Consider the following 9,055-nt stretch of genomic DNA (forward strand, 5'->3'; position numbering starts at 1 on the left):
CATGTCACTATCCATTGCCTCAAGGTTTGGCATCATTTCCTTGTAGTTAGCATGCTCATCCAAATTTACCAGTGTTACATCATTGATAAATGTATCACCTTCTGCACTTATATGGAAACCATAAAACGAAGGTGGCATGCTAACCCTACTGGACCAATAAAGGGGAAATAAATTGACAGTGGGCTCAAGAGTTTAATTCTCAGGTTGCAAGCTAGTATCTTCAGAAGTTGCTTCATTAGATGACTCTTGAATCTCTTCAAGATCAATCGTGCTCCCACTGCCCTCTTTGTAAATGAGTTATCATCTGAAAGTCCATCTTTAGGCTACAAACACCACGTTGTTATTGGGTCTATAAAACAAGTATCTAAAGGATTTTTGTGGATAACCACTGAAAAAACACTTCTCTGCTCTGGGTTCAAGTTTGTAAGAGGTTTCTTGCCTAACGAGAACCTCACAACCCAAGACCTTGATGTGTATGAGTGAGGAAGGTTTTGTTTTCTACATTTCATCAGGTATGTTGGCAACTTTCTTAGTTAGAACAAGATTGATGATATAGCAGTTGTTTCTAAGGAATACCCCGAGAGTGATATTGGAATCAAAGCTCGACTCATCATGGAATGAACCATATCAAGTAAGTTCCGATTATGCCTCTCAGCTACACCATTTAGTTGTGGTGTCCTAGGAGGTTTTAATTGTGAAATAATTCCATATTGCTTCAGATTGTCATTAAGCTTGATACTAAGATACTCACCACATCTATTAGATCGTAGAATCTTTCTCTTTTTTCCCAATTGATTCTCTACTTCGTTCTTAAACTCTTTAAACCTTTCAAAATTTTCCAATATATGTTTAATCAAGTAAAAATAACCATACCTACTAGAATCGTCAGTAGATGTAACAAATCTTCACCTCTTTCACATGTTACAGTGAAAGGTACACACACATCCGTATAGATTAGGTCCAACAAATCTTCACCTCTTTCATATGTTCTAATAAAAGGTGATTTAGTCATGTTGCCCAACAAGAAAGATTCGCATTCAACCTATGGTTTTAGGTCAAACAATCCAAACACTCCCTCCTTTTGAAGTTAAGCGATATGTTTCTTGGTGATTTGCCCAAGACGAAAATATCATAGGCATGACTTGTCTAAACTATTAGAAGAACCAATATTATACACATTGTTTCCTAATTCATTTACACAAGCAATAGTTTCATACACACCATCACAAGGATAAGCTTTAAAAATAAATACACCATCAAAATAAACTATAATAGTACCATAATTATTATCAAAACCATAACGATATTGTCTAAATAAATCATGAAAAGAAATACTTTTGAGCCGTTTCTGGAGGGTAGCAACAATTAGCCAAATCAACCCTAATACTATCAAACATAAGCTCATAAGTCCCAATCCTGGTAACATACAATCTTCCTTTGTTCCCCATGATTAGGTTCAGCTTCCCATGCTCGACCTCTTCCCTTTCCATTAATCCCTTCATATCATAAAAAATAGGGAAACCACATCTTGTATCAAGAACCGAAGAATTTGACATATTAGTATTATCGAATTGAATAGAATACATACCAGAAGAAGATCCAACTGCTTTGGCCTTGGCATCTTTCACTTCTTGCAAGTACTTAGGGAAGCTTCGATCTTGGAGAACCAAGACGCCCCCTGAAGCTGATCAAACAAATCATCTATCCTCGGGAGGGGGTAACGGTTCTTCACCGTTACCTTATTCAACTCCCAGTAGTCAATGCACATACGGTGCGACCCATCCTTCTTCTTCACAAACAGGATCGGCGCTCCCCAAGGTGAACTACTCGGCCGAATAAAACCCGTGTCTAGCAACTCCTGTAGCTGCATAGACAACTCCAGCATCTCAAGGGGAGCTAACCGGTACGGTGCCTTGGCTATCGGAGCCGTACCAGGAATTGGGTCGATCCCAAACTCGACCTATCTCTCAGGAGGTATTCCCGGTAAATCCTCCGGGAATACATCCGGAAAGTCTCACACTACCGGAACATCGTCAACTATCGTCTTGCCCTTCTCTCGGACATCCAAGACATAAGCTACATAACCGGCGGAACTCTGCTGAAAATAGCGCCTCGCCCTCGCGGATGAACAAAAAGTTGGTCCACGTTGTGGCCTCTCGCCCGGAATCACTAACTCTCCCCCACTGGGAGTGCGAACCCTCACTAGCTGTAACTCGCAATTAATCACTGCCCCGTTTGGACTCAACCAATCCATGCCTACTATAACCTTATTCCCTCGCAGGGGAATAGGGACCAAATCCACCGAAAACTGCTCGTCGAACAACTGAATAGAACATCCTCTAGTGGACAATCCAGCTCCCCTGGAGCTCTACTAAATCTCTTGCTAAGCGCTAGCGATACAAACGATCGGGTAGCCCCCGAATCAAATAATAATGTAGCAGAAAGCCGTTCACAGAGAATGACCCTATACAAAACATATAACCATAAGCAATAATCAATAATAATATAGAGATGAAGGGAAGATACATACCCGTCACCACATCAGGAGTCGCTCGCGCCTCCTCTGCTGTCATCTGAAAAGCTTTACTCTTTGCCACTGGTGCCTCTACTCGGCCCTGCCGGCCATCTGTTATCCTTAAAGTAGCAGGGGCAGGTGCAACCACCTTCCCTGTTGCAGCTAAACTCAGACACTGGGACTTTTTATGTCCCCTCTGATTGCACTGAAAGCAAATCAGATCTGATGCTGCAATAGCGGTAGCTAGAGCCGTACAATCCCTGCTCAAATGGCCAGTCCGACCGCACTTGTAGCAGCCAAAACTCCCTGCCTTGCACACCCCATCGTGCAATCTCCCACACTTGCCACATCGACTGTGGCTCTGCTGACTCCTGGATCTGTGATCTAAAACCTTGGGCTTTTTTCCCGAACTGCCTGCACCCGAAACCGCCTCCGGCTTCCTCTTCTTCTCCATCTCAAGGTCAATCTCCCTCTCCCGAGCCCTAGCAATCATGTCATCCAGCATTTTACAGCTGGACCGGCTCACAAACTGGTGGATATCGCTCCGCAACATCTCATGATAACGAGCCTTCTTCATTTCCTCATCGGTTGCATACTGAGGAACGAGAAGAGCCCTCTCCCTGAATTTGGCGGTGATCTCTGCCACGGTCTCTGTAGTCTGGGTGAGGTCCAGAAACTCCCTGGCTAACTGTTGTACCTCGATAACCGGTGCAAACTCCGCCCTGAACCTGGTGGAGAAATCAGCCCAGGTCATGGCATCTAACGCTGCATCATCTCCAATGGTATGTCCGACCTCCTCCCACCAATCTCGTGCTCTATCCTTCAGAAGACAGGACGCCAATCTAACCTTGTCCCCCGAGGGACACCTACTCGTGCGGAAAGCATTGGCCACATCCGCCAACCATCTAGTACTCGTTATGGGGTCCCGCACCCCGTGGTAATCTGGAGCTCCACATGCCCTGAACTCCCTGAACATAAGTGTGCGCGACCCCATCATGGCCGCCACCTCGGCACAGAAGGTGCCCAATCTCTCATCCATCAGCTCTAGAATACCCTCCTTGATCGAACCGAAGATCACAGGAGTCTGCTCCAGTATGATACGAGTAACCTCAGAAGAAAGAAACTCTCTAGTCTGCTCATCCAACTGCCCGGCCTCCGGGCCTGATCCTGATCTTGATCCCCCTCCGGCACCTGAACTGTCGACTGCTGGCCTCGAACGCAAAACTACCATTCTGAAACAAATCATAGCAACATCAGAAAAAAACTGGAGTATCTCAAGGGATCATTGATACCAATACTAGTTTCCTGGTCTTGTCTCAGCCTTCCTTGATTCGACTACGGATCCTCTGCTTTCAGTAGTACGGGCCCATACTACCTTCCACATCTATCTGTACTTTCCTCAAGAACTTCCTTGACTCCACCAAGTCACTTCTACTACTACTGATCTCTGCTACTCTCATCCTAGGCTTGCCCTAGGGGAAATCTCTAACTCCATTCAAAACAATCCTCAGCTGCTGAAGGTCTCCTTGTAATGCTAATTAGTCATTACCTGAATACTATCACATGTAATGAGGCTCAGATAATCCTTCGAGTAAAAGACTCGTCCCTACAACGGTTAGATTCAAACAAGAGCTGCGCAATGGGGCCAAATCCAACACTCTGAGATTATTCAACCCTGATCACATGTGATGTGATGTATTCTAATGGCTAACTCCCATCACTCAGATTCCCACAAAGCACAAAGCAAACAGCATTCGGATACAGGAAACTATTCAAGCAAATCTATTCTCATAACGAGATATTGTACTAACATACAAGGCTAAGCTCATACTATCAGGCATAACCCTAACAGACTATCATACTATTGTCTACTCAATACTAGCATGCAAATTTCGAAAAGTTGAAACACATATAGCAGGCACATAAGGCATCCTCCTAGATCCTTAGTCCTATTCTAGCATGTTGTTCTACTGAAATTAAAACTGGCAATCATAACATAACTTGTATGGGTAATTTGGGAGTACTTACTTGAGCTCGGTTGATCGCATACACCACACCATTTTCCTTTTATAAAAACTCTTCTTCTTTTTAAGTTCTTTTCCAAAATCATTTTCAAAACGTTTTTCTTTTGAAAATCTTTATCGTTTCCTTAGTTTGAGGTCAGACACACCCGAAAGTGTATCCGAATCCCTCAAACCAAGGCTCTGATACCAACTTGAAACATCCCATAATAAGACCCAAAAAATTTTGTTTAACAATTACTAAAAATACTAAGATAATATCATAAAATAAAACTCATACGTCAATATCTCAAAACAATAGCAAAGTGTTATGTAGACTGTGTCAAAACTGTATCAAATCACATTATGAAAAACTAGAACATCTCCTAGGACAACTAAAACTGTGGTCTATGCGATGCCATCAACCCGAGCTCTTCCCTTTGCTTGCGGAAGTACCTGAAACCAAAACTGAAACTGTAAGCACGAAGCTTAGTGAGCTCCCCCAAACTACCACATACCATACAATACATATAAACACATACTGGGCCTTGCCCACTGCATTGGACCAAAGTCCGGAAATTGCATTGGACCGAAGTCCGGAACTAACCAGGGCCTTGCCCTTTGCATCGGACTGAAGTCCGGAACTACTGAGGCCTTGCCTCCTACATCGGACCGAAATCTGGAACTAACTGCATCGGACCGAACTCCGGAACTAACTGCATCGGACCGAAGTCTGGAACTGATTGCATCGGATAGAAGTCTGAAACTATTGAACATAGCATAGCATAAACATATCAACTAGCATGAACACATAAACTGCATACTGCATCGGGCTGTAACCCGGAACACATAACATATAAATCCTGTCTGAGCCACAAAGGCATCAAACATATTAAAATTTGCATCGGGCCGAAGTCCAGAAACTACTACTAGCTATACGGGCCGACATTGTGGCCTTAGATCCGTTCCTACTGAAAGGAAACTCACCTCTTGATCTGGCTGCTGAGTGTATGGCTCTAGAAGCTATCTGCTGCTGCTCCGGTATCTCCCCAGCTACAATTCCACAAATACACTCAATCAAATACTAATAACTGCATTGGGGTAAAATGACTCTTTTACCCCTGGCTAAAGTCAACTCTCCTGGTCAAAGTCAACTCTTCTGGTCAAAGTCAACTTACAGTTGACCTGACTCGCCGAGTTGGGCCGCCAACTCGTTGAATCCCTACTCTCATTTCTCAACCCTGCTCGCTGCTACTCGTCGAGTATGGCATAAACTCGACGAGTTCCCATTCGATTCTAAAACTCAGGCTATCTGTATCCAACTCGACGAGTTGTTCTTGAATCTAAGAAGATTGTCTTAGAATCGCCAAGTTGTATGAACAACTCTTCGAGTCCCTCCATTACTGAGTCTAACCTCCGACTCACTGAGTCCATGCTACTACTCACTGGTCCCTACTCGGAATCACTCAAAGGGGAGAGATCGGGGACTCGCGACTCGACTCGCCAAGTCCGAAGAACGACTCACCGAGTCACATGCATGCAGCTACTAAAAACTCGTTTCTGCTCAAAACCACTGCATACAATTTATAGATCTGAGTTCCTAAGGTTGGTTTACCACGTAAAGTTTCCAACTTTACGTGTACAAATGCATGAAAAATGATATAAAGGCTAAAAAGGCACTTGGAAGGATAGATCTAGGGCTATCATGCAAAATGGCTCCATAAAGGTGATAGATCTACGTTTTTGGAACTGAAACATGGCTAGATCTGAAGGCTAAGCAATCTAATATGATTTCTCTACTATGAACAAGCTAAGGAATGGATCAAATGGGCTAAATATGCTTATAAAGGAGAATAAATCATAGAAACAGAAGGAATCCGATTATTACCTCAATAAACTCTGAAATGGGTGCAAGACCTTGGATCTTCTTCTTCTCCTTTGGATCTAGCCTCCTTCTTCTCTTCAAAACTTCAAGATTTACACAAGAAATGCTCAAATACTCAATGGAATGGTTAGGGTTTGCTAAATAATGCTTTGAGGGTGAAGGAGACGAGTTTGGGGGCTCATAAGATGGTTTAAATAGGGTGCAAACCCGAGGATTTAGGGTTTCTACCTGGCAGGCCGACTCGTCGAGTCCCGAATATGGACTCGCCGAGTCGCCGATCTATACGTTGTTCAAGATCACGACTCTACTCGACTAGTCGGGCCATAGACTCGTCGAGTCCCTCTGCAAACTTCTAAAATAAATAATATAAAAACAACATACCATAGACGGGTCGTTACACAGATTCACTCATTTTACTCTCCGTTCGATATTAGATCCTAAATAGCTTGGATGAACTAAGTGGTTATAGAAGGAACTATTATGGTTACCATTTTTACTAAAGGAATATATGATTTTCTTAAAGAATGTTTTCATCAAATATAAAAAATTATTACAGTTAACTCTGTGAGTACCAAATGAATACACCATGGTTATATACAATAAAGATCTACCAAACAATGGGATGTGTGACTTTCGCCTCATCTCCTGTTCCTTGTTTAGTTGTGGACTTAGGGCAGATTCACACAGTCGATTGTTTGTTACTCGGAGTTCTATATAACTTGTATCCATTTAGTACTCATAGAAAGGATTGTAGAGTCATTTTACTTATCATTCATTATATCAGAAAATATACGATTTTCTGGAGGAATTGGTGAACTTTTCTAAAAAGAAGTTACAACTTACTTTACATCACCTAAATCTTATGAACTCACCAGCTTAAATGTTGATCTACTCTTTCAAAATAACTTGTATTCTCAGGAAACTAGAAGACAGGTACGCATACTGGGATTCAAAAGATGGAGCATAGTAGCTTCATGTCTTACTGTGTTATTTACTAATAAGAGTCAACCTTTTGTGAAACATATCTTTGTAAACACTTAAATATTAATGAAATGGTTGTTTGTTACTTTGATTACTATGATGCATGTGTTGTGATACTAAACATGACGTCCTCCGCCCCTGAACATTGTTGCCGTCCCGATTTGGGGGTGTGACATATATGCATAGATCTCACCATTTTACTTTAATAGAAGCATTTCTTGTCCCAAAAGCCATAATGTGGTGCATCATGTGATTTGGACGAAAAGGGTTGTCCTTCTAGACTCTTGAAGGGACCTTGAGTAATAAAAATGAGGTCTCATTAGTTGTACCCATGCATGGATAAATAAGGTCTTAATGGATTAAGACCAACCATTAAGAACTTTATTGACGTCCAAAGTGATAAAGTTCATGACATTATGGATCATAGGCATGTTATGTCTCTGGATCTGAAGTTTGGGCATAAGTGCTTAAGCCATAAGCACTTAACAAGGTTTTGGCAAACTGCCGAGTACGCCCAGCGTAAATCCAATATGCTCGAAGAACTGGGTCCACCATCCCGATGGTGGTCAACATCTGGACGAGTACGCCCCACGTACCAGAGGAGTACGCCCCACGTACGTCCTTAGTTGAGCCTTTGTCAAATAGGCTTCGGATTTTGGGTTGTTTATGGACTAAATGGAATTGGGCCTTTGTTGGACTTTGTAAATAAGATATTTTAGGCCCAGTAGTGATAGTGGATCACAGGGTGAGGCCCAATTAGGAAGTTGGGCACAATTTAGTAAATTAGGCCAATAATGGGCATTATATATGGACTTTCAAGTCAAGGACTGGGTATTTTGGTCTTGGCACAATAAAGAGAATGGACTTAATGAATGGTGTGGACATTTAGTGAAGAAGGTTATTTTAGGTATTAAATTAGTGTTTCTTGTGTAATAGTTTGGGATTCCCGGCGAGACAGCAGCCAGAGATTTACAGTATTTCAGCACTACTTGCGAGGTGAGTTATCCTCACTATATCAACAGCGTCTAAGGCACCAAGGCCGGCACTTTATGGATTGTATTCGGTTATGGCATGATGTATTTATTGGTTTGCATCCTAGTAGTTAGGATGAGGTTATGTTTATGCTTAGTGACCTAGTTAGGTCGGTGTCCTGTTATAGGGTATTGCTATGCTATATGATACGTTAGATCGGTTTGATTGTTATATATGTATGCTAGCGTATGATAGTTATGTGCACATGTTTGTTTTGATTTGGGATGGGTTAAGGCGGTCCTGCTTTTTGCAGAAGGCCAACATACCCAAGGCGGACCGGATAGCCTACAAACCCGAAAGGGTATGGTAGTCAGACCGAAGGCCCGGTGAGCGGCCCGGATAGGCTGAAGGCCCTGAGAGGCGGTCCAGACGTGCTGAAGGCTCGGAGAGCGGTGTAGAAAGACTGAGGGCCTGCAAGGCGGTCCAGTCATACTGAAGGCTCATTATGCATGTTTTCTGTATTTGTTGATATGATATGATTATGGTTATACGAGGTTGGTATTTTGGGGGAACTCACTAAGATTTCGGGCTTACAGATTCAGTTTATTGTTTTAGGTACATCATGGGATTGCGACAAGGTGAAGGCATGATCGTAAAGCTCCTCATGTTTTATTTGTGTTTCTGGGAAAACCCTGATATTAA

The sequence above is a fragment of the Lactuca saligna genome, chromosome 8, assembly GCF_052625555.1.
Source record: "Lactuca saligna cultivar CGN05327 chromosome 8, ASM5262555v1, whole genome shotgun sequence".
NCBI classification, from domain to species: Eukaryota; Viridiplantae; Streptophyta; class Magnoliopsida; order Asterales; family Asteraceae; genus Lactuca; species Lactuca saligna.